Below are 25,793 nucleotides of genomic sequence, written 5' to 3'. Positions count from 1 at the left end.
GAAGTTGTTTTCACAAGAAACAGAAGAGTGGCGTGCTTGCCCAGGAATTCTCATTGTACTTGCGTATATTGATTCTGTCAGGAAGCAGAGTTCAGACGTGGCTTTATTACCAGACATCACTTCTCTACGACGGAGACTGGGGGGTAATGTAATCTGTAGGACTGCAGGGGGTGAGAAACCGTGTCAGTCCCTGGGAATTTTATTGTGATTTTACTGTTTGCTTATTTATGTTGAGAGAGAGAGAGAGAGAGAGAGAGAGAGAGCGAGCATCCCAAGCAGGCTTCTGCCTACTGAGCCACCCAGCTGCCCCTCCCTGGGAATTTTATTTGTTTAACTTCACTACCAAGTGACGCCTCCCTATTCCCCCGGCCGCATCCGCTGGCTTCCCAGGGCGCCGAGAACCACATGAGACCCACCGTGGGCCTTGTTGCCTCATCTCGAAGAATTATTTCAGACACGGCTTTGATCTTGAGCACGGGATGCAGAGTCGAGCCCATAAACCCCAGAGCGCAGAGTGGCCTCTGGTGTTTTGACCAACACCACTGTTCAGGAGTGGGCCTGGCGTGCAGCGGGAACACCCTGAGAATCAGGATGGGGGTCTGGGCAAACGAGGGGAGTCTCCTGTAGGCTGCAGGTCCCAGTAACTGTGGTAGTCTTGAGTTACTTGCAGGAATGGGGGGGTTGGGGGTTGTCAGTGTTCAGTTCTTTCTTCCCGTCTGACTTCGAGTTTTTAGGCCAGCGCTGTAACTAGAGTTGGGAGAGGGCGGTTTAAAGAAGCAGGTCCTGGGGCGCCTGGGTGGCTCAGTCGGTTAAGCGTCCGACTTCAGCTCAGGTCACCATCTCGCGGTCCGTGAGTTCAAGCCCCGCGTCGGGCTCTGGGCTGATGGCTTGGAGCCTGGAGCCTGTTTCAGATTCTGTGTCTTCCTCTCTCTGCCCCTCCCCCCTTCATGCTCTATCTCTCTCTGTCTCAAAAATAAATAAAAACGTTAAAAAAAAAAATTAAAGAAGCAGGTCCTGTGGTGTGGGTCAGCTGGGCCCAGTGTGCTGGCCGTCCGTCCAGTACCTGCTGTTATTACTGACTTTTGACAGATGATTTTCTTACAGTTCTCAAATCTGTGAAAGAAAGTGATGCTTTTAAATTAATCTTCAGTGTTCGGATGGATTTCCTACTGACTGAGGAAGCTGGTGCCAGGATTAGGTCATAGACCATTCACCTGGGTCCTGCTTTCTTTGGGTTCCATTCCATAAATGTCATTTGGTTACGTATTCTTCTCAACTTAGGGGCGCCTGGGTGGTTCCGTCAGTTGAGCGTCTGGCTCTTGGTTTCGGCTCAGGTCACCATCTGGCGGTTCATGAGTTCGAGCCCCGGGTCAGGCTTTATGCTGGCAGCGCAGAGCCTGCTTGGGGTATACACTCTCTCCCTCCCTTCTGCCCCTCCCCTCCTCTCTCTCAAAATACATAAATAAACACCACATTAAAAAAACCAAAAAGAGTTTTCTCGACTAATAAGCAAGTACAACTAAGGCGGGGGCCTATACGTTTTTTACTTCCAAAAAGGGAGCACCTTGAGAGACACGAAATTCAGATTCTGATGTTATTCAGCAGAGATTACCAGTTACGAATATTTTATAACAAAGATTGCTTTTTTAATAATTTTGAGGTTTGTTGCCAAGGACGATAGAACTTATGCTTCGCCCTGCTTAAACATGAGGACATTTTGGACCGCCCTTGAAGGGAGAGAGAGAGAGGGAGAGAGAGAACTTAAGCAGGCTTCATGCTCAGCCTGGAGCCCACGTTGAGACCCACGTGGGGTTTGATCCCACAACCCTGGGATCATGACCGGAACTGAAATCAAGGGTTGGACCCTCTGCAAACTGAGCCACCCAGGCGGCCCTCTTGTTCAATTTTAACAGACCTTTGAAGTAGTGTATATTTAGTTAAAAGGATCTCTTGAGCCACATACCTCGGGCTGGAAGCTCATCTGTGCCCCTAAGTGGAGTGGGCAAGTCATTTATCCTGTGTGTGCCTCTGTTTCCTCACGAGTAACAAGGAAGTTAGCAGTACTTTTGCCATAGGGTTGCTGTGGGGTTTGAATAAGTTCTGTCTGGGGGCGCCTACGGGGCTCAGTTGGTTAAGCGTCTGACTCTTGGCTTTGGCTCCGGTCATGATCTCACAGTTTGTCAGTTCAAGCCCCACGTTGGGGTTCTTCGCTGGCCCTGCAGATTTGGCTTGGGATTCTTTCTCTCTCTCTCTCTCTCTCTCTCTCTCTCTTTCTCTTTCCCTTTCCCTCCCCTGTTCTCTCTCTCCCTTCCTTTCAAAAATAAACTTAAAAAAAAAAAATGAGTTATGTGTGGTCCATAATGAGTCCCTGTAGAAACACTTTTTTTTTTTTTTTTTAAGTTTTTTTTTGAGAGAGTGAGAGAGAGCAAGCGAACATGCGAGCAGGGGAGAGGGGCAGAGGAAGAGGGAGGAAGAGAATAGAGAATTGCAAACAGGCTCCAGGCTCAGCGTGGAGCTCGACTTAAAGGGCTCCATCCCACAACCTTGGGATCATGACCTGAATCCAGATCAATTTGGACCCTCAACTGCGTGAGCCACCCAGGCGCGCGGCAGCTGTGATTTTATATATCGTTCTGCTGTCTCTTATTAAAAGTGGTGTGGTGTTGCAGAAATTGACTTGATTGTATCAATTTAGCAGTATAATTTTTTTTTTAAGCAATAGAATTTTTTTAAGTCAAATGATTTCTTCCTTTTCCCTTGTGAAACCCCCTTGATAAAGGGGGAAGAAACAGCTCTTAGAAACAGTTCAGAAATAATCTCTCAGTAAGTGTAGAGACCATATGAACACGTCCCGTCCCCCCCCCCCCCCCCCCCACTTGAAAAATGTACAAGAATCATTTAGGATGATAGTTTGGCTTCTAAGGTGATTATTTATGGTTTGGTGTGACTTTGGGAGTCATGTAAAGGTTGGTGCATAGATTTGTGGGTAGGATACGCTTTTGTTTGACATCTGAGATGTTCAGCAAGTGTTGTGCAAAGAGTAATTTCCCCCAAAACTCCCTAGGAAATTTTTACCTTTGACCTCTGTAAACGTGGAGTTTTGCCTCTTGAACTTGACGTTTTGCGCTGCTTACAAGGTGAGTTCTTTCCAACCTACCTGGCTGCTAATCTTGTGACCAGTGGGTCCAGAATTCCGACTAGAAAGAACGTGCTCTCTGAATCCCTGAGACGTTGGCTTCGAATGCAGTTTTTGGGGTTGCAGTTTGAATTAGGGCCTCCTACTGAGTTTCTTATTTTAGGAGATGCAGAGGCTGCCTGGGCGTTTGTTTTAGGCTCTTCTTTGCCCTTGGGGGCATTTATTTCCTCCAAGGCACCACCCGAAGCTGGGGTGTGCAGACCCAGCCGCGGCCGCGGGAGGTGAGGGTGCCTGCTAGTGGTTTGGTTTCAACACCAGTCCTGAGTGTTCATACCTCCCTTCTCCCGCGGCTGGGCCTCCCCACCGCTTCCCAGGTGAGGTGGGACCACCACTCGGGGAGGCAGAGGCCAGTGTGAACGCTGAGGAGGTTCGCCCCAGAAGGGAGCCTGGCAGAGGTGAAGGAGGAGAGCGATCACTCAGAGAGGTCTTGCCCTGCCTTTGTGTCTGAGCCGCACGGGAAAAGCTGATGGGCAGGGCCAGGCTGCAGGACACGTGGCATTTGGGATTTCAAAGGTGAGCAGAAAAGGACAGGAGCAAGGTCAGCAGAGCCGCGTAGGAGCACATTGGCGCCTGCGGGAAAACACACAGGAATGTCACTGTAGGATACCTGCGACACTTTACATGTGCAGCAAGAACGTTTAGGGGGGTTTGTTGCTTTTGTTGCCATCTCTCTATAATGAGAAGCTTGCCACGCAGCCCTCTGGCCGGAAATAGAGTCTGGGAACCACATGCTCTTGAAGAGCTTGTCCTGACACTCCCCCGGAGGCACCCCCCACTCCCTCTCAGAGCAGCGACGCTAGGGACAGGCCTGATTCACTAGTGTGACTGGGCCAGGGCTGGCCTGCCTCATTAGAAAATGTGTTTTGGAGCAGAGACAATGAGGGATGGGAAAGGTAACAAAAACCTCTTGGGATTCCCAGATTGCTCAGGATGTTATAAACAGTAAGTGCTCCCTTTGATCTTAGGGGGTGGTGTGGGGCGGGCCAGCAAGGGGGTGGCGGTTTTTGAGAAGGGAGCTGGAGCCAGACAGCCATAATGGCTTGTCCGAAGGCTGCTATGAATCCCAGTGGCAAAAAGCTCTGTACTTGCCACTAATTTCTGTTTTCTTTGCTGTGGTTGGCTTTATTAAAAGGGCATAAGGAAGCAGCCTAGACATCCAGTTCCAATCAGTTTTCTGAGCTAAGCCGGCTTGTGGAGAGGTGCTGGGGGGGGGGGGTGGTGGTGGTATGGAAACAGGCCTTTGGTGATTTCAGAGAAAGGATGGCTGGCTTGGGGGAGGGGTGAGATATATCTGGAATGTTCTAAATCATCAAAGAGATTCACGAGACACAAGCAGATGTTTCATGCTGTTTGGAGAGCTGGGACCAATGAGGGGCTGGCCGCCTTAAACGTATTTTAAAGGGGGTGGTTCTGAGCGTCATTGTGTCCTGTGTCACCCTTTTCTGGACACGGTTCTGCACGGGCTGTTGTGCAAGTGAGGGAGATGGGTGACCTGTCCTCGGTTTCTGGAACAGAATTGGGAAACGGGGGGTACGCTTGAGACAGGAGCATGAACGTTTAACCTGAGGATGGCCCCTTTAACTTTCTATGAGGAAAAACCACCTAATCAACGGTTGCAAATTATGTAAATTCGATGCAACAATCAAGCTTCTTGCTCTGCCGCCGCATCATTTACCTTTTGATTTCAGAGAAGTGCAGCCCCGTGACTCTTTTCCTTATTTGAACTGGAGCGAGGCGCCCAGATATTTTCAGTCACACCCTAGCCGGGGAGTGTATCTATGTAAATACGGGTTGGTAATTTCAGGCAGACACAGCTGAATTATTAGAATTCGGTTAATTTGAGATCACTCACCAGCTTCTTCGGCCTCCGTGTGTTTTTCAGTTATGTTTCACGACTTGAAACTGCCATCATGGTCTTTTGGGCCCGGCTTGCTGGGAGCTTCTGATCCCATGTGACTCCGTCTATAGGGAAGGGTAACTGCAAGAATTCAGACCATGGCCAAGAAGGCTGGTGAAGAGGACAGAGGCTGCATTGCTGTTTTATATTTAAAAAAAAAAATAAAAATAAAAATAAAAATTAAATGTTTATTTTTGAGAAAGAAAGAGGCAGAATGAGAACAGGGGAGGGGCAGAAAGAGAGAAGGGGGGGGGGTGTGGCACCGAGAAGCAGGCTCCAGACTCTGAGCCGTCAGCAGAGAGCCCTATGCAGGGTTCCAACTCATGAACGATGAGATCACGACCCAAGCCGAAGTCAGACGCTTAACCTACTGAGCCACCCAGGCACCCCTGCATTGCTGTTTTAATCCTTTTGACCTCCCACCCCCAATTCCAGGGACCTTAACATTTCATTAGGACGCAGGCAGAATCTTGCTTGTGTACCAGTAGTCCAAGCTAGGTTAACCGTGTTTTGTTTCCGCCATGACTGATTTAGAAAGAAGGAAAACCTTGAATGGAGTTAGGCAGCTCACAGAAGAATACATGGGTGAAAATAGATAAAACAGGACTTTGTTAAGCTCCATGATTGTACTGTACTAGTTTAGAGGTATCTGGGAGCGGGCGTCTGTCTTGTGAGTGGGTTGAAATAGAAGGAGGATGTTGTCTTGGAACCTCCTGTATTTTAAACTCATCTGGTATTCATTACAATCGCAGTTCCTAAACAAGATGAAGCTGTGTATAGCTAATGACATCAAATGTTTCCTCCTTATCTAATCAGGAATCTTTTTCTCGAGCAGCTAGATGAGATGTTATTCCGAATGGATAATATAAGAAATAATTACTAGCCATATTTCATTTGTGGAATTAACCATATGGCCTCGAACTTTGCATACATTGCGTATGAAAATAAAACCAATAAAGAGCAGCCTATAGTATTTTTAGCCAGTGGCACACAAGAATACGATACTGTTATTTTAATCTGCTTATGAAATACGATCTGCCGTTTGGAATACAGCAATGTCGTGGTATTGGTGCCTTTGCCCATTTCGTTTGTAGAGTTTTATGAAATTGTAGTATGTTGATCTGGGGAGGGGAGGCAGTATATCATTATGAATGACATTCACTCAAGAAATCTATATTTCATTGTGCAAGGCCGTATTTGGGGCCCTGGCTGCATGTTGTGAGCAGGCTGAAAATGTGCCAGAAGCTTACAAAAGAATTTGGGGAAGAAAGTAACTAAGCTGTCTTCAAAAGTTTGAGTTTGATTCTTGAACGTTCCCAATTATGGCAGTCTTGGGCCTGTGCCGCTTTATATTACGTTGAGTTTTAATATTCTCAGTGTAACCAGCCACCTTCTTGTTATAGGGATATAAAGGGCATGCCATGTTTTTGCTCAAGAAGAAGATAAAACTCATAAAATTAATTATTAATTGTTACTTGATTTGTGAACTGTCCACTCTGTAGAGTAACTGAGGCTAACCATACCCACGTGAGCTTTCTGGATACAGAACACGTTTTGTTAACGCGAAAGTGCACACTTATGTGAAGATTAAGTATTACACCGGTGCCATCCACGTGAGGTTTGACCAGGGCATATTTAATGAGTTTGAAAGTCCTTTTCGGTGGGTCATAGATGTTTGGTTTGTAGCTTTGTTATTTATGCTATTTCTGCGTTCATGTGTTGGTGGCAGTGAAACCAAGCTGTCTGTTCAGAACCAAAGACTGTGCGTGTCAGGGGACCTACCTGTTTCATAACTTGTCAGCAGAAAACCCCTTTTCTCCATTGTTTCTTGTGACTACCCCTTGTAGTTGCAAACTCATCTGGGTGAACGGCTAAGCAAAGACACAACAAAAATACTTGCCTTGACCATTTTAAGGAAAGTTGGTCAGTAACAGTAGAGTGTGAGTTAGACTAGCATTCTATTTTTATAATTGGAAGGGTTCTCTACTTTAGATTGGTGTCTAGGGATTGATAAGAGGGTGGGAGATCTTCATAGGTCCTGACTGGTGGTATGAATACATGTAATTTCAGACATACTAAGAGTCATATAAAATAATGACTGCTTGGGGCGCCTGGGTGGCGCAGTCGGTTGAGCGTCCGACTTCGGCTCAGGTCACGATCTCGCGGTCCGTGAGTTCGAGCCCCGCGTCGGGCTCTGGGCTGATGGCTCGGAGCCTGGAGCCTGTTTCCGATTCTGTGTCTCCCTCTCTCTCTGCCCCTCCCCCGTTCATGCTTTGTCTCTCTCTGTCCCAAAAATAAATAAAAAACGCTGAAAAAAAAAAAAATAATGACTGCTTGGTGGACCTTAAGTTTTCAAGGGACAGTGAGAACAAAGGGAAGGTATGTGGATTCCTGTGGATCCTGTACTTGGCTAAAGACAGGGCTCAAATAGTTAGAGCATTACTGTCTTCATACTCTAGACTGATTTTGTATTGATTTGCAGTAGGCTACAAAATGTTTTAACATTCAGCGTATCTGCCTGTGCCAGAGAAAGTCTGGGTGTGTACTTTGAGTAACATTCTCCTCGAGTCCTTTGCTGTCCTGCAGAATGGGGGAATACTAAATAATGGCACCTACTTGGGGCACCTGAGTAGTCCATTCGGGTACATGTCCCAACTCTTGATGTCGGCTCAGGTCATGACCTCAAGGTTCGTGAATTTGAGCCCCCGGTCTGGATATGCGCTGACAGCATAGAGCCTGCTTGGGATTCTTTTTCTCTTCCCCTCTCTCTGTACTCCCTGCTTGTGCTCACGCACACTCTCTCTCTCAAAATAACAAACATTAAAAAAAAAAAAAAAAGCATCTACCTTGTAAGGATCGAGTATGAACCACTTGAGCAATGCCTAGAAAAGTGCCTGACATGTGTTGTAAGTGTTCAAGAGCAGTTTCTGGGATTTGTCTAGAACACAGATCCCGGGTGGTATTTTCAGCCAGCAGTCAGGGAGCATCTGCATTAAGGCGCTGGCTGAATCAGACTTGAGCTTTCTCAGTCCTTGAGCTAAAAAAAAGATAGCTCTTCTTGGGGTGATCCTTTGTATGAGGTAACATGGTGGGGGTGGGTGTTGGCAGGGGGACGTTTCAGGGTAGAGAAGGATTGATGATTTCTTAGCCACCTCCAGATTATGTCTTCCAACAAAATAAATCTTTCCCCCCTGCCTTAATTCCAGAATATTAGACATAACCATAATATAAACATAACAGCATACTCTTAAACCAAAGAGAAAAATTCCAAGCTGCTCTGAATGATCTGGTTCATTTGAGGTTGGACTCTGTGTGATTTGGTCCTAGAGTGGCAAAGTTCATTCTAGAAATGCAGTTTAGTTGCAGTGCTTGGGGCAGCCAGCCCTGGGACTGGAGGTTACTTTTCTCTCTACAGCATAGTGATAATGTTAAGTTTCCCAATAGAATCATTCTGGCTTTTTCCTTTCTGCTTCCCCAGATGCTTGGTAGGGAATCTCTCGGATCTGTGTGGGTGGCAGGCAGGCACAGCCTAGTTTTCCGAATGCATTTCTCCTGCGTTCCTTTCTGCCTCCATTAAAGCACGTCTGAGTTGTGTAGGAGTAGCTATCTCTAGTGCTTTGCTTTTTCCTTTCATCCAATCAGAGGAACGAGCTGGGGGATGTGTGGGTGTGTGCGTGGGAGTGACTCACCTTAGCTAGCGTGTGAGCGTGTGTGCGCGTCCGCGCATGTGCACACGCTGCAGCCCCGGTGGGGGGGGGGGGGGCGGAATCCTGTCCTCCTGGCTCTGCTCTAGAGCTTGCACGCATGTGTGGGTGACTCTGCCACCCCTGAAGAGTTTAAACCAGGGGAAGGTTCTCCAGCAGCCACCTTGCTGTTTTCCCTTTTGTGCTTTTTTCTTGAGATCATGCGTGGTCCTGTGCTTTAGTGCCCAAAGTTGCTTCCAATGTGAAGGGAGCTACTGGCCATATGGAGTATGCCTGGTCCGAACTGATATGTTCTATAGGTGTAAAATACACACGGACTTTCTAGGACTTTGTAATAGGGAAATAAGGCTGAATAACTTGATTTTTATAACGATTGCATGTTTAAATGATAATATTTTAGATATATTTGAGTTAAAAATGTCATGTGTTAAAAGTTTTTTATTTTTTATTATTATTATTATTATTATTATTATTTTTAACCTTTATTTATTTTTGAGACAGAGAGAGACAGAGCATGAACGGGGGAGGGTCAGAGAGAGAGACAGACACAGAATCTGAAACCAGCTCCAGGCTGTGAGCAGTCAGCACAGAGCCCGATGCGGGGCTTGAACTCACGGACCGTGAGATCGTGACCTGAGCCGAAGTCGGACGCTCAACCGACTGAGCCACCCAGGCGCCCCAAAAGTTTTTTTTTTTAAGTTTATTTATTTATTTTGAGAGAGAGAGAGAGAGAGAGAGAGCGAGCACCTGAGCAGGGAGCGGGGGTAGGGAGGGAGAGAGACAATCCGAAGCAGGCTCTGCACCATCAGCACAGAGCCCGATGCAGGACTCAAACTCATGAACCACGAGATCATGACCTGAGTCGGACACTCAATCTCCTGAGCCACGCAGGCGCCCTTGAAGTTAATTTTCTTAAGTTGCTGAGAGTGATTCTGTTGTCTGGCTATACCGCAGTCTGTCTGTTTCTTCATCGGTTCGTGGCCATTTGGTTTCCAGTCTTTGGCAAGTACGAGTAGAGCTGCTGTACGTGGGTTTTTGTGAGGTCATGGTGTTCTTTCATCACTAGGTAGTCATTGCTTGTGTAGGTTTTACTTTATTACAAGAGAGTGCCAGAGTGACTGGACTCCTGTGTGTAGTCCACAAGCAATGCATGAGGGTTCAGTTTGCTGCTGAGGGTTCGTTTGTGTTTGGAACTGTCAGTTTTTAAGTTCTAGCCATTGTGTGTATGTGTATACATAATTTTTCTTTTTTTGAGAGGGGGCGGGGGGAAGTGGGAGTGGGAGAGGGAGGAGAGAGCCTTAAGCAGGTTCCATGCTCAGCGAGGAGCCCAGTGCACGGCAGGGCTTGATCCCCCGAGTGTGAGACCTGAGCCGACGTCAAGATTTGGACACGTAACCCACTGAGCCACCCAGCTGCCCCAATTCTAGCCATTTTAAAAGGTATGTAGTTAGAATCTCACTCTAGTTTTCATTTGCATTTCCCTAGTGACTGATAGATGTTGAGCATATTTTCGTGTGTTTATTTGCCCCTTTTGAAATTGGGTTGTTTAGGGGTGCCTGCGTGGCTCAGTTGGTTAAGTGTCCGGTTCTGGCTCAGGTCATGATCTCCTGGGTCGTGGGTTCAAGCCCCGCGTTGGGCTCTGTGCTGACTGCTCGGAGCCTGGAGACTCTTTTGGATTTTATGTCTCCCCCACTCTCCTACCCCTACCTGTGTTCGCTCGTGCGTGCTCTCTCTCTCTCTCTCTCTCTTTCTCTCTCTCAACAATAAATAGGCATTAACAAAAATAATAAAATTGGGTTATTGACAAGGCGCCTGGCTGGCTAAGAGCAGTGACTCTTGATCTTGGGGGTTGTAAGTTCGAGCCCCACGTTGGGTGTAGGTAGACATTACTTAAAATTCAAATCTTAAAAAAAATAAAACAAGAATTAAAGTGGGTTGTTTTCTTGTCAAGTATCGAGATAAAAAAAAAAAAATCTCCATCCATTGTGGATTCCAGTCTGTTATTAGATATGTGTTTTGCACGTATGTTATTTTCTGCATTAGTTTGCTCAGGGCTGTTTTAATAAAGTACCACAGACTGTATGGCCTAAATTTATTTTCAGAAATTAAATTTATTAACAGAAATTTATTTTCTTACAGTTCTGGGGGCCAGAAATCTGAGATCAGGTTTGTTTCTTTTGAGAACTCATTCCTTGGCTTTGGTCATTCTCCATGGGCAACTCCGCCCCCCCCCCCCCCCCCCCAAGTCCTCATGTTCTCTTTCTCCTGTACACGTCCAGATTTTCTCTTCCTTTAAGAATACCAGTCATATTTGAGTAATGACCTTGCTCACCTCTTTAAATATCCTATCTCTAAATAGAGACAAACTCTGAATTTGGGGAGATTGGGGGGGAGGGGTGTCACAACTCTGGCCATAACGTTTCTTGACATTGGCTCTCATGGAGCAGAATCATTTTTATTTGAGTCAAACCTGATGTATCTTTATCAGTTTCTTCTTTTTGTGGCCTAAGAAATCTTTGCGTAGCCTGGGATGGATGGCAAAGACCATCTCCCACATTTCCTGTGCGAGTTTTAATAACTCATTTTTACATTTAGACTGGGACCACTTTTGGAGTTAATTTTTGTTTGGTGCAAAGTATGGGTCAGAGGTGTTTTTTTTTTTTTAATGATTGTCCTTTTGTTTTTTGTTTTTATTTTTATTGTTTTTTTTTTTTTTTTTTTTTTAAAGATTTTCTTTTTAAGTAATCTCCATACCCAGCATGGGGCTCGAACTTAAAACCTCGAGATCAAGAGTGGTACTATGTATCTGCTGAGCCAGTTGGGTGCCCCTTATTTTTGGTTTTAAACTCCATGCTCTTTGACAAAGAATTTCAATAGTATAGACGGGAATGAAGTAATACATTCTCCACCCTGTCCTATCTTGGTGTAAAGGAAATCTTTCAAATTTCAGTATTTGTATGGATCATGTCATTCTTTAGTTAAAATGAGGATCACAGCACAGTTTTGAAACTTGCTTTTCTTCACTTAATTTCTAGAAGGCCTGGGGTGCCTGGGTGGCTCAGTTGGTTAAGCGTCTGACTTCGTCTAGATCAGTTCAGGAGTTTGAGCCCCGCGTCGGGCTCTGTGCTGACAGCTCAGAACCTGGAGCCTCTTGAGATTCAGTGTCTCCCTTCCCTCTCTGCTCCTCCCCTGCTTGCATTCTGTCTGTTTCTCTCAAAAATAAGTAAACATTAAAAATTTCTGGAAGGCCTTTGAGTCTGTTGGGTTACAACTTTGCAAAGATTCTGACAGAAGCCCGTGAGGACCCATTGCAGGTGGCCGCCACCACTGGCTGGTACTGGTGGAGGGGTGGCCTGTGGGTCTCACTGAAAACCCCTGAGTGCAAAGCTTGTAAGGATGGAAGCTGTGTGGCCTAGGTGTGTCCCACACCTGTGCATGGCTGAACTTGCTTCTATTTCTCTCTTTTTAAAAATGTTTATGAGAGAGAGAAAGAGAGAGAGAGAGAGAGAGAGAGAGAATGAGTGGGGGAGGGGGCAGAAAGAGAAGGGAGACAGAGGACAGAAGTGCACTCCTCACTGATAGCCGAGAGCCCCACGTGGGGCTCGAACCCACGAACCGTGAGATCATGACCCGAGCTGAATTTGGATGCTTAGCCGCTTAGCTGACGGAGCTACCTAGCCTCCCCTCCTCTGTTTTCAACTGCCGTGCTGTAGCCTTTGGTTTGTAGATACTTTGCCTTAAAAAATTAATTTGCTACTGACCATCTGGCTTCTTGGTTTCGGTCCTTGAACACCCTCACACATCCACCTGTGTATCTTTTGAGTAAGACGGTCCACAGGCTGGATGTTTCCAGGAGCAGCTGCTGCGGCTTCTCGCATAGGTTCTGGTCTTGCACACCCACGCTCCCCCAGTTTGTCTCCGAGAAGTCATTTCACTTGCCATTTCACTTGCTGTGCCTCTTCAGCCTTCCTTTCTTTACAAAGACTTCTAGAATCTATACCTGGGACCCGAGCACAGTGTTTTTATAAACTTTGACTTTTTTCTGCACTAAGGAATTTTGAATCAAGACCCAGCATTTGTGCACAAGCGCGCGCGCACACACACACACACACACACACACCTGAAACGTGTTTCACAAGACTTTGCCTTATTATGATTTCTCTTTATCTTTTTTTTTTTTTAAAGTTTATTTTTGAGACAGAGAGAGACAGAGCATGAACGGGGGAGGGGCAGAGAGAGAGGGAGACACGGAATGGGAAGCAGGCTCCAGGCTCTGAGCCATCAGCCCAGAGCCCGACGCGGGGCTCGAACTCACGGACCACGAGATCGTGACCCGAGCTGAAGTCGGACGCTTAACCGACTGAGCCACCCAGGCGCCCCATGATTTCTCTTTATCTATGACATACTCTGACCTGTCCAGTTTTTTTTCTATTTAATTTAAAAGAAAAACACTTGTCCAGAGACCTAGCATATTGATTTCCTATGAGAGACTTTCACAGCTTGTTCTGGATTTATGTGCGCGAATGTTTAAAGGCGCTTTGTATCAGTCATCACTACACAGAGGCCCTTCCTCTTAACAGTGCTGTGTGTGGGAGGGTGCCGCCTCTCTGCCCCCAACTTAAATCTTGTGCCTCATTTTACTTCACATTTAAAAAGGAGTAGAGGGTCCTTGCGAGGCCTGTTATCAAGGCGATTCTGCCTTTTCTCACAGAGGTGCCCTCCATTGCAGTGGTTCCCCAGGGAATGCTGGGGTTCTCAAGTCCCTTTTTGGGGCATTTGCACGGAAAGACACATTAGCTTCATGATACCAAGGATCACGAACAAGGAATTTTCCCGTTTTTACTCTCCTCTCCCGAGCGTGTGGTGGGGCTTTCCAGAATACTGCATGATGTGAGATGTCATATCAAATTGAAATCCGTTAGGAGAATGCTGCTGACTGATTCAAGCCAGACATGAAGAAGCTTTGCAGCAATGGGCAACATCGCCTCATTTGTCACTCGATTTTTCTTTGTTTTGGAAAAAAATAGTTTTCATAAGAGTGTTACTTATGTTAACGTGTGATGGTTATTTTCTAAATGAATTAATACGTATGTAAAATTTTTCTCAGTTTGAAAACTTTGAAAAGATTTTATTCAGTAAAAAATTTTCAAGTTTATTTACTTTTGGGGGGGGTGTGTGGAGGGGTGGAGGGACAGAGGATCCCTAGCGGGCTTTGTGCTAACTGCAGACAGCCCAGCGTGGAGCTTGAACTCAAGAACCATGAGATTACGACCTGAGCCCAAGTCAGACGCTTAACCAACTGAGCCACCCATGTGCCCCTAAAATTTTTCTTTTATTTTTTACGTGATTTCTATGCTCGTTGTGAGGCTCGAACTTACAACCCTGAGATCGCAGAGTTGCACGCCCTACCAACTGTACCAGCCAGGCACCCCAATTTGAAACGTTTCCAGTTGAAAATTTCTCTTTCTCTCGCTTTGTTTCTCAATATCTGTACATCCGTATTCCGTGTAAACAACCGCTCCTTTGGTCCCCAGTAATTTTTCAGAGTTCAAAGAGATCCTGAGACCCAGCAGTGTGGTAATTGCTGCTCTACTCACATGTTGTGGGGCTTAAATAAAACCTTCGTAACTGGAGGTGTAAACACCTTCTCCCCTTTACAAAAAATTGTTATTCTAGGAAATTGCAAATATCTGCAAAAGTAGTGAAAACAGCGTAAAATGCTCCCACACACACCTCTCCTAGCACCAGCTATATACTCAGCACGTGGTCACTTGTTACAGTTGAGCTTCCAGTGGGATTGTCGGGAAGCAGATCTCAAACATCGTCTCGTCTACTTTTGCAAACATTTCACGATTAATCTTTAAAGGAGGAGGATTCTATTTGAAGAAAACATACCCGTGATACTGGTAACGTAACTGTTTTAATCTCAACCAGTCAGTGTTCAAATGTTCTTTACTGTCTTCTCATTTTGTTTTCATTTGATTACTTTGTAAATGTTTTATTTAGTTTTGAGAGAGAGAGAGAGAGAGAGCACAAGTTGGGGAGGGCCAGAGGCAGGCGTGGGGGGGGGGGGGTAGAGACAGAGGATCTGAAGGGGACTCCACACCGACAGCACTGAGCCCCACATAGGGCTTCAACTCACGAACCGTGAGCTCATGACCTGAACCGAAGTCACTCAACTGGCCACCCAGGCGTTCCTTTCATTTTGTTTTTAAAGGTTGGTTTCAAACGAGGTGCGTACGTTGAGATTGGTTGATTAAAAACATGAGTTTGTTACTAATCTAACCCCCCCCCCCCCCCCCCCATTACCCTTGCCCCTGCAGTGCGCAATTTTTGGAGAAAGAGGGTCGGTTGTCCCAAGGGGGCATAGCTCTTGGGTGTGCCGGTGTGTGGGTTAGCTTACCAGCAGCATTTCGGGCGAATGTGAAACACTGTTGATTGTGAATAGGGTTTTGCTTTGAGGATAGGCCATCCTTCGTGGTTTTTCGTATGTCATTCTTCCTTCTGGTTGGCCTCCACTTCATCCCCTCCACATTTTTTTTCTTCTTTAATCCCTTCATCTGCACTTTTTCAGGGGCACAGAGCTACTGCATGTGTAATGTTCAGTTGCTATCCGGAAACTTCTTCAAGGTTCTTGACTCTTTTCGAGTGCCACGGTACTTGGGTATGTGACACTATGGAGAGGGCGGGAATGTGAAGTTGTCCTTGGCTCAGAAATGCACATGTGAGGGAACCTGGGTGGCCCAGTCTGTTAGTGTCGTACTCTTGATTTTGGCTCAGGTCATGATCTCATGGTTCATGGGTTCAAACCCCACGTTAGGCTCTGCACTGACAGCGCAGAACTTGCTTGGGATTCTCTTTCTTTCTCTCTCTCTAAAAATAAATAAACTAAAAAAAAAAAGAGAAATGCACATTTAGTGGAGATGTGAGGGTGAGATCTGACAGTGGGGTCTTAGGTCGGTGGAAATGTGTGGGAGGCTGAACTCAGCCGCCGCCCTTTTCATTCTGGATGCGGGTCTTGGGGGGTGTCTGGGAGCCTGGCTGGGGACAGAAAAGAACCCTAGCCCTAACCCTAACCCTAACCCTAGCCCTAATCCTAAGGCTAGGAGGGAGGGAGAGGATCAACCCCTCATGAAGCTAATGGAAGGATCTTGTGTGGACAGGCCCCACTGGACTGGAGAAATTTGGTTCGTGGGCAGTTTTCACAAAAACCAGGTTAATGTGCCTGGAGATGAACAGAGCCTAACCAGGAGGTCTCTACCCTCTCTACATGTATGCTCTGGGCCTTCAAGATTCAAGTCCTTTCATTTGGGAAGCCTTCCTCTTCCTCCCCAGTGGGATGCATCCTCCCGCCTCTGTGTGGCCCTCTTCTCACCTTGTTCCTATTTCTGTCACAGCGCTAGTCACACAGGATGTGACTTTGTTTTCAGAGATGGCTTTCCCCTCCTGCTGCCCTTGGCCCCCTTTGATCCATCTTGTTAGCAGATTGCTGGTGAATATTTACCGCATGCCTGGCACGGGTGGCTGTTCAATAACGCCAGCTGAATGAAAGAATCGCTCTGAATGAGAGTTCACGGAGACAAATACCAGGAGGTGAGGTACGGGCCGGCCTGCAGCTCTCCAGGGAGTGCTTTGCAGCATGATGTGGGGCCCTTGTAGGTCCTGACAGAAAAGTTGGGGCACACCAACCTCCCGCTCAGGAAGCTGAGAACACTCCCACAGAGGCACCTGCGTGGACTTCAGAAGGCCTGTAGCACCCCCCAGAAATCCTCAGTGGTCATGGCTTGTAACTGCTGTTTACTGAGCACCTACCATGTACCAGGGGCTCTGTGAGATGGGCTTCGGCATTTCCAGTTCAGCTCTGCTCGTGGGTCCTGTTTCTCCTTCCCTGCTGTCTTCTTCTACCTGTAGTTCTGGACAAGTTCCTTGAAGAAATGGCCATGAACGGTGGATACTGGTAAAACTTGTTATTAGTTTGTCACTGGAAGGATTAAATGACTATACAAGTATAGTGCTTAGACCATAGCTAAACCTTATTGAATGCTTCCTCTCTCTGGTTTTCACAAATCGGGATTCAAAGCATAAAAATGTTCGTCCGGGGGTGCTTGGCTCCTTTCTTTCTTTTTTTTTTTTCCTAAGTAAGTTTATTTATTTATTTTGAGAGAGAAAGAGACAGTGTGAGTGGGGGAAGGGCAGAGAGAGGGAGAGAATCCCAAGCAGGCTCTGCGCTGGCAGCACAGAGCTCAACTTGGGGCTTGAACTCATGAAACTGCGAGATCATGACCTGAGCTGAGGCTGAGAGTCAGTACACTTAACCAACTGAGCCACCCAGGCACCCCTGCAGCCCTTGATCTCGGGGTTATGAATTCACGCCCCATCTTGGGTATTAGAGATTACTTAAAAATAGAATCTGTAAAAAAAAAAAAAAAAAAAAAAAAAAAAGTTCATCCAAGTTGTCTAATGTTAACTATTATGTGCTAAAGCCAAGCCTGGAGTCTTCCTTACTCAGATTTCAGAATATAAATACAGTGATAATGAGAATATGTGTGCCCCTGGGACCTCAAACCAAGAGATTCGATCTGTCCAGAAACCCCTCCCCCCATTTCAAATTGGTAGTAACTTCATTGACAACACCTCAGCGTGTGTTTTATAGGATGTGGGCTGTTGCTGCCGTGGGATGGTTGCCTGTTGTCCATCAGATCGATGGCTTTGGAGGCCTAGCCATGAAGGGTGGGCTGGGGACACACCTCTTGTCACACAGCTGGTGCACAGGCTAGTAGTGAAAGCCAGAGAAATAGCCAGTAGGCCTCCAAATGTAATGCCCTTAGAACAGACTTTTTGCTAGGTTCTCCTGTTTCCCTTGTGCCAGAAGAGTATCTGTCCGTACCCCCGTTGTTAATCCATTGGCTGTAGGAAGCCGACTAGGTCCGCAAAAATTCAGGAACCCAGAGAAACAATCTGCGTATTGGTGCTTGAATTTAATTTTTAAAGGCAGAAAAAAATGTCCTTTTAATATGTTGGTTTGCATTATTTTGGTATCCTCTTAGCCCTGCACTTCCCTCCTAAACCATTCTCTCTCATCCCTTGGGATGCTGGTCTGGGATGCTTCTGCTCTGTGGTTGTGATTAGTCCTTCCAGGAGAATGGAGTGGAGGGGAGGGGAAGGGAAGGGGCGTAAGTGGGATGGATTTGGGGAGGGATGGGCCCGGGGAAGTCCGCTGCCACCAAGGGTCCACGGATAGGGAGCATAGGGCAAGGTGATTGCCTCCTGGTTTCTAACGGATGGTGGAGTGTGATTGTGGGGATACATTGAAATGGACTCCCTTATGGTCCTACTTACTCATGGCAGGCTTGCTGTAAACCAGAGATGTGTGTGTGCGCGCGCCCGCGCGCGCACGCACACGCACACGCGTGCGCAGAACAGCATGATGGCCTCGTGTTGCGCCTACCCCCCTTTGAAGGTGCACGGATTTGTTAGCACCTCCCATTCATGAGCAGCCGTGTTCATCTTTACCATGCAGCCTAGACCATTCACACTGTCTCCATCCTGTAAGGGTCAGGCAGCCATTTGGATTTTGTGTTCCCATTTCCAGACTTGCCCGAGTTGTTGTGCAGTGTTTTACCAAAGTCACTGGGTTTTGTCTTCAGATGTCTTCTTCTTTTGCCCACATGCGGAACACCTTTATCCTTCTTGCGGGGGAGATCAGTAAAGAACATGAGCCCCCGCGCTAGGTTGCAAACGTCGTTTGTTTCATTTCATTTTTCCGGAAAAATATTTTGTAGAATGTTGGTGGAGGTTTGTGCTGTTCCATAGTCTTGCTGATTGGAAAAACTTACCTTGTATGATTGGTAATATACAGCTCAGTGCTGATCGGTGAGATAACGTGTGTAACAGCATCTTTCACTTAATTTCCACTGGATTTTTTTGGGGGGGGGTGTTACTGTAATTAAACTTGGTATTCATGTAAGGAGGGAGTTGTGATTTCTTTGGTCACGACCTAGGGAAAATGACATGTGTGTACTTCGGGAGTGAATTCTGGTGAGAACCTTTGTATTCCCCCCTCGACACCCCCCCCCCCTTTTTATTTCACAAGTCAGGCTGTAACTTTAAAAGAAACTGTAGGAGCTGCTCCCCAGGTTATTCACAAAATGAGTCTTTGTCTGCTTTTTTTTTCATTCACCATCTGGTTACAAAGCTAAATTGGAATCATGCTTGTTTTAATTATTTTCTACTTGTGTGGCCAGGAGGTTATTTGGTCTGTGAGGTTACGCTGTAAGCGCGCGTTCTCATTAATACCGCGGAGTCCACATCCTGCGCCAGCACCCGAATGGTTAAGTCGATCCACTTGTGTGGCCAGCGCCTGATACAACACAGTGGTCACGACTTAAAATTACCAGAGGAAATGTGGTGTCAGTGTGTGGGTTTTTTTTTCGTCTTTCTTTCTTTTTTTGTTTTAATCTCCAATAATGTTAATTAAGTGCATTTTTCTTCCAACAGAAATATGATTATAAATGGCTTAGGTTGACAGCTTTAGATTAGCACATGGTGTTATGAAAGGGACAATGTGTATTTCAAAAATTGGTAAAATAAAGTATTCAAAACACTTACATTTTGAACACTCTCCACAGCATGAATAATGGAAAGAGCGTAGTCAGAAACTTCTCTGTTCAGTCATTATTTTTAGTGAATCAGCCAAAAGATGCAAGCATGGCAAAGAGGTATTGTTTAATACTAGGAAAGTGACATCAAAAGGTTTCTTTAAAAAAAAAAAAATAAATAAATTTTTTTTTTTTAAATCCTCATTTCTCCACTTTCCTGCTTTGGATGACTGAACTCTTAAAAGCCGGCAGTTGTTTTTAGAAGATGACTTTATTCACGTTCTGTGAAATATTCTTGGGTGTGATTCAGTAATTGTTTCTTAAGGCAGTTTGGTGAACGCTTACATATTCATTACAATAGGTAATGAAACTTACATATTCATTGTCTTTTCAAATCCCCAGTGGTTCTGACCCCATTGTCCTCCCAAATCGCCATTTAAAAAGCAAAACAAAAGAAAAGGCGGAGGCTAATATTTGGGAAAGGAAAACGGAAAAAGCTCCCCCCCCCCCCCAAAGGTACTTTTAGTTAAAGCTGTCCATTTGAGCAAGACTTTATGAAATATCCCAGAGATTTGGGAATACTTGCTAAGGTAATCCATTACAAATGTATGTTCTGGCATAGAAACCAGAGCCGGGTCATGACCAAAAAATTTGGAAAGGCTGGTAAAAAGTACTGCCAAACTAAAACCCAGTAGCTCTCACTTAGGCATACATCAGCGTGTCAGAGGAGGAAGGTGGGAGGATTAAAACAGGCTGGGGAAAAATGCCTACAAAGAACGATGAGCAATATTCACATAAAAATGACTTCATCGATAATATGCTGATATTTTACAAGGGGGGGAGTCAGATGGTTATTTCGGAAAAACAGATTAGCAATTTGCCTCATGAATTTAATTTTTAAAATCTGAGTAATAATTGGAGGTCAGACATGCCTCATACTTCTATTTTGAGTGAATTAAAATACATTGTGTTCACATAAAAGATTCACAGAGTTAAAACCAAATATTTTATTTTCATTTCATTAAAGCGGTAGGTCTTTTAAGGCAGTACTGTGTAGAAGCAGTTTTCTTACAAAGAAGGGGCAAAATTTAAAACCCCTCTTCCAATTGCCCTTAATTTGCCTATACTTCTAAAGGACTGTTTGTTAGGGGCGCCTGGGTGGCTCAGTCGGTTGGACATCTGACTCTTGATCTCTGCTCAGGTCATGATCTCACCATTGGTGAGGGCTGACAGTGCGGAGCCTGCTTGGGATTCTCTTTCTCTCTGCCCCTCCCTGCTTGTTGCTCTCTCGCTTTCTCTCTCTTTCTCTCTCTTTCTGTCTCTCTCAAAATAAATAAACATTAAAAAAAAATTTAGAGGAATATTTGTTAGAGAAACTAAAGCTTGTACTTCAGGGCCAGGAGAAGAGACCAAGGTGTTTAGAAAAAGGATTTGGCTTGTAGTTGGGTGGGTACTCATTACACAAGTATTGTTGGCCACCTTGTTCTGCCAGTCTGTGAGGCCTTGTAGGTTGTAGCCAGGGATTCGGTTGTTTAAAGGTGTGGGACACAAATAATTCTTTGTGAGTAGATTTGACCTGAAAGACAAACAAATCCAAATTGGGGAAATAGACACACATTCTTTTTTTAATGCACATAGACACACACACACACACACACACACACACGCACACACACACACGTTTGTTTCTTAAGCTTCTTTCCACTGTCTTTTAAAAATAGCTGTATTTTTTAAAACGTTTTATTCATTTTTTAATGTTTTATTTATTTTTGAGAGAGCACAAGTGGGGGAGGGGCCAAGAGAGAGGGAGACAAAGGGTCCGAAGCAGGCTCTGCACTGACCATGATGTGGGTGGGGCTTGAACCCATGAATTGCAAGATCATGCCCTGAGCCAAAGTCAGATGCTCGGCTCACTGAGCCACCCACGTGCCCCTATAAAGAGCTTCATTGATGGGCACCTAGGTGGTTCAATTGGTTAAGCGTCTGAACCTTGTTCTCGGCTGAGGTCATAGTTTCATGTTCATGGTGGACTGTGGGGAGGCTGCTTGAGATTCTCTCTGTCTCTCTCTGTGCCTCCCTGTCACACATGTGTGCACACTCCCCTCTCAAAACTTTAAAAATAGCTTTATTGAAATATAATGCACATACCATAAACTTTACACTTATAGGGTATATAATTCTTTGGTTTTTAGCATATTCAGAGAGTTCTGCTCTGTGATTTTAGTACATCACTCCTAAAAAAGAACCCAGATCTTTTTTTTTAAATTTTTCTTTTGATGTTTATTTTTGAGAGCCAGAGTGCAAATGGGGGAGGGGCAGAGAGAGAGAGACACACACACACACACACACACACACACACACACACACACAGAATCTGAAGCAGGCTCCAGGCTCTGAGCTATCAGCACAGAGCCCGATGCAGGGTTCGAACCCACGAACCACCTGAGCTGAAGTCGGGCGCTTAACCCACTGAGCCACCCAGGTGCCCCAAAAGAACCCTGTATCTATTAGCAGTTACTGCCTCTTCCCTCCCTCCAGGCCCTGGCCGTCTCTAACGTCCTTTTCTGTTGCTGTGCTTTTGCCTCTTCTGGACATTTCATATAAATGGAATTATAAACTATGTGGTCTTTGTGTCTGGCTTCTTTCACTTATTATAATGCTTTTGAGGTTCATCCATGTTGTACCATGAATCAGCATTTTATTCCTTACTCCCCCTTCACATTTCAAAAAATGGTGATGAAATATACATGACAAAATTCCCCATTTTAACCAATTTTAGGAATGTAGTTCAGTGGCACCGACTTTACTCACAGTGTTGTGCAACCATCACTGCTCTCAATTTTCAGGAATTCATTCATTCTTATTGCCAATAGTATTCCATTATAGAGATAACACCACGTTTTATTTATCTGTTCATCAGTTGATGAACACGTTTTGTTTTCATTTGTTGGTTATTACAAATAATGCTGCCATGAACATCTGTGTGCAAGATTTTGTGTGGATATAGGTTTTAAATTTTCTTGGTTGTATACCTAGGGGTGGGATCGATTGGTCATATGGTAACTACATATGTCTTTTATATGTCTTTATTGGAGAAATGTCTATTCACATCCTTTGCCCAAGTTTTAAAAAGCTTATTCGAGAGAGAGGGAGCGCAAGTAGAGCAGAGGTGAGGGTGGGCGGGGAGAGAATTCCAAGCAGGCTCCCCACGCAGAGCCCAAGATGGGGCTCTATCTCAGGAACCATGAGATCATGACCTGGGCCAAAGTTGGACCCTTAACTGACTGAGCCACCCAGGCGCCCCCTCCTTTACCCAATTTTATCTATCAAAACATTTTTTAATGTTTTTATTTATTTTTGAGAGAGACAGAATGCGAGTGGGGGAGGGGCGGAGAGAGAGAGAGGGAGACACAGAATCCGAAGCAGGCTCCAAGCTGTCAGCACAGAGCCCGATGCGGGGCTCGAACTCACAAGCTATGAGATCATGACCTGAGCCGAACCGACTGAGCCACCCAGGTGCCCTCCCATTTAAAAATGGGTAAACCATTTTTAAAATTGGGTTGTTTGCCTTTTTATTGTTGACCTGTAAGCATTCTTTATATAGCCTGGATACAGGTCCTTCATATGATATATGATTTGCAAAACCATATAGAAATAAGGGGTATGTCATACCCCATATTGTCATAGAAATAAGGGGTATAGTGGATGTTCCTTTTTTCTCAAATCCATCTGAATGAGTTTTGGAATCGGCAGAAAGGATTATAGCTGGTTTAGCATCCACATCTGTTCAGGAACGTGTAGGTGGAGAAAGGAAATGGAGGTTGAGTTATGTGAGATCTGTAGTTGGTGCTGTAACATATGAATGATCAGGGAATCTTGGGTCAAGGGCAACATACCATTGAGGTAGGAATACATAGTTCAAATAAGTACCAAAGTTACCATGCCCCATGTTCTGGAGAAGAGAGGAGTGGTTTTGTTTTGTTTTGTTTTTTTAAATAGTCTGTGGTTATTGGTATGGATGAACACACAAAACCCATTTAGTGGGCAAACCTTTAAAAAATGAAACGTTTTACAGTGAAAGTCCACAGCCCCAATGGAAGGCTGGCTTGCTATACGCAGAAGTGTTCTCAGAGCATGTGTAAGTCCGTATGGATGTGCAAACAGCAATTGATCTGACAGCGTGAAGACACGGCAGCCTTCTCTAATTAAAGCCTCTTGATGACATTAAACTGTGTTGCTTAATTACAATAAATCATACATTAACAGATCGTGTCTCCGAAGAGGCATTGTCAGTGTGCTGCATAATGGAACAAAACTTGACCTTGTAATCGTGGGGGTTCCTGTGAGGTGATGACTCTGGTCACCAAGAGGAATGTGAGCCCTACTGGAGTTGCTTTGGAGTTATTCAGAGAATGCATCCTGATAATTCTGTTTGTATTGAAGGTGCGTTTTATATGGGCATGTACTTTAAATGTGAGGGCGTTTTATATACATTGAAGGGAACAGAGGTTTTCATTCATTCGCTGTTTATTTTCACTGCCATTGATTCTCTGACCCTCTCTGAATTTTCTCGCTGGTCTGGTCTTGACTTTACTGCTACAGCAGTGTTGCACTCATTGGGCAGAGCGTTTGTTCCTTTTTTCCTCCTTCACTCTGCGTTTGGAGCCTTGACTACCAGATGGGTGAAGCAGGTATTGGCTGTAGTTAGTAGAGAGCACCTAGAAGACATTAAATCATGTTCTCTGTGTCCCTTTCCTAGATTCTTAATACTGTAATATGTGAGATAGTGTATAACCTCAGACACAAGATTTTTTTTGAAATTCTTCACAAAGTAGGAATAAAATATGGGCTAATGTGGGACTGGGAACATTCTAGTTCCTGTTAAAAATGGACCCCTACTGCCAGTTAAAAAACTGGAATATAATAGCATATGACACCACCTAGGCTCATGAATGTTGCTATTAATTTATTTTCGTTGGCTTAATTTTCAAAAATTAATGGTATTAAGCCAGTGGGGTATATTTAATTTCTTCTTGATGCACATTGTTAAACACTGACCAGCCTTTCTTCTCTTCTTGATTTTATAAATGGTAATTGAAAGTCAGTGCATCTTAGCCCTGTAGACCTGGAGGGGACCCTGGGGATTACTCTGTCCACACCCCTCGTTTTGTGCATGGCAGCGTTAGAGACGCCAGGGTCACCTTGTTTAGGGCAGAGGTCTGCTTTGAACCCAGATGTCGGAGGGCAGGGCGCTACCTGTATGTAAATAACATTTGGCTAGTCCTAGGAGTTCTTTCCCCTTTCTTTGGATCCTGGACACCGTTATTCCCTTCTTTTATTCTCTTCCTGTTTCTGACCACTCTCTAGTTGCTGTTCCTCTTTTTCTGCTTGTTCCTAGATGTTGAGTTGTCCACTGTCCTTTCTAGAATGTGCAGAAGAGCCCCCGATTCTCTAGCCACAGCCTTTCCTCCCAGCCTCAGCCATTCCTGTATGACCACTCATGTTCCTCTTTGCCGGCAGTTAGAACGGGCTCTTTATGTCCCCCTCCTTTTTTTAATTTTTAATTTTTAATTTTAGAGAGAGAGAGAGTACACTAGTGGGGGGAGAACAGCAGAGAGAGAAAGAGAGAATCTCAAGCCGCCTCCACACTCAGTGCAGAGCCCATGGCAGGGCTTGATCCCATGACCCTGGGGTCATGACCTGAGCTGAAATCAAGCTCAACCCAACTGAGCTACCCAGGCATCCCCTCCTTCTCCTCTTGGTAGATGAGGCTATCCACAGCATGGCTCCTTCCTCACCCCGATGAACACCGTGGTCCTGGGGGAAGTGGGGGGGGGGGGGCTTCTGTCACCGAAACTACAAAAGTGATGGGGTGGGGCAGTGAGGTAGATTGCCTCTGGGAGGGAAGGAAAAGTATGTCAAGTCTAACTTCTTATGTTTTGTGACACTATTTCTAAAATTTCAGCGTATTGTTAAAAAGAGGAATCCAAGGATTAAATACGATGGCTTGTCAAATTTCGGAACGAACTATGCTTGTCAGCCTCAAAAATGAATGATCGCTAACACGTAGTGTAGTATGCATCTTAAGCATACATTTCAAACAACATTTGTAAATTCCTGTGTACCGTGGTGGATACTAAGGCTTTTGTAAAGAAACTATTTTGCTTGGGGAAAGAATGTTGTACTAATTCCCAGATGTCTAAAACCGCTCTCTGGAGTTTGTTAGAAACACACCCCCTTCAGTGTTCGGTTTCAGCATTGGCTCAAATACGGGGTAATAGGTGTGTGTGTGTGTGTGTGTGTGTGTGTGTGTGTGTTTTCATTATAAATTAAGAATTTTAAATTTAAGTGGTAACGCACTTTAACACCCAACCAGGATTGTGTATTTGAACATGCTG

The 25,793-nt window shown here is 45.2% G+C and overlaps 1 protein-coding gene across 6 annotated transcripts in view; it reads left to right on the top strand.

Annotated features, from left to right (window-relative positions):
* JARID2 (jumonji and AT-rich interaction domain containing 2) overlaps nucleotides 1-25,793 on the top strand; it is a 272,087-nt gene that overhangs the window by 64,774 nt on the left and 181,520 nt on the right. The window lies entirely within an intron of this gene.

This window comes from Panthera onca, chromosome B2, assembly GCF_046562875.1.
Source record: "Panthera onca isolate mPanOnc1 chromosome B2, mPanOnc1 haplotype 2, whole genome shotgun sequence".
Lineage (NCBI taxonomy): Eukaryota > Metazoa > Chordata > Mammalia > Carnivora > Felidae > Panthera > Panthera onca.
The sequence above is the reverse complement of the archived record's forward strand: the minus strand, read 5'-3'. Positions and strand labels throughout refer to the sequence as shown.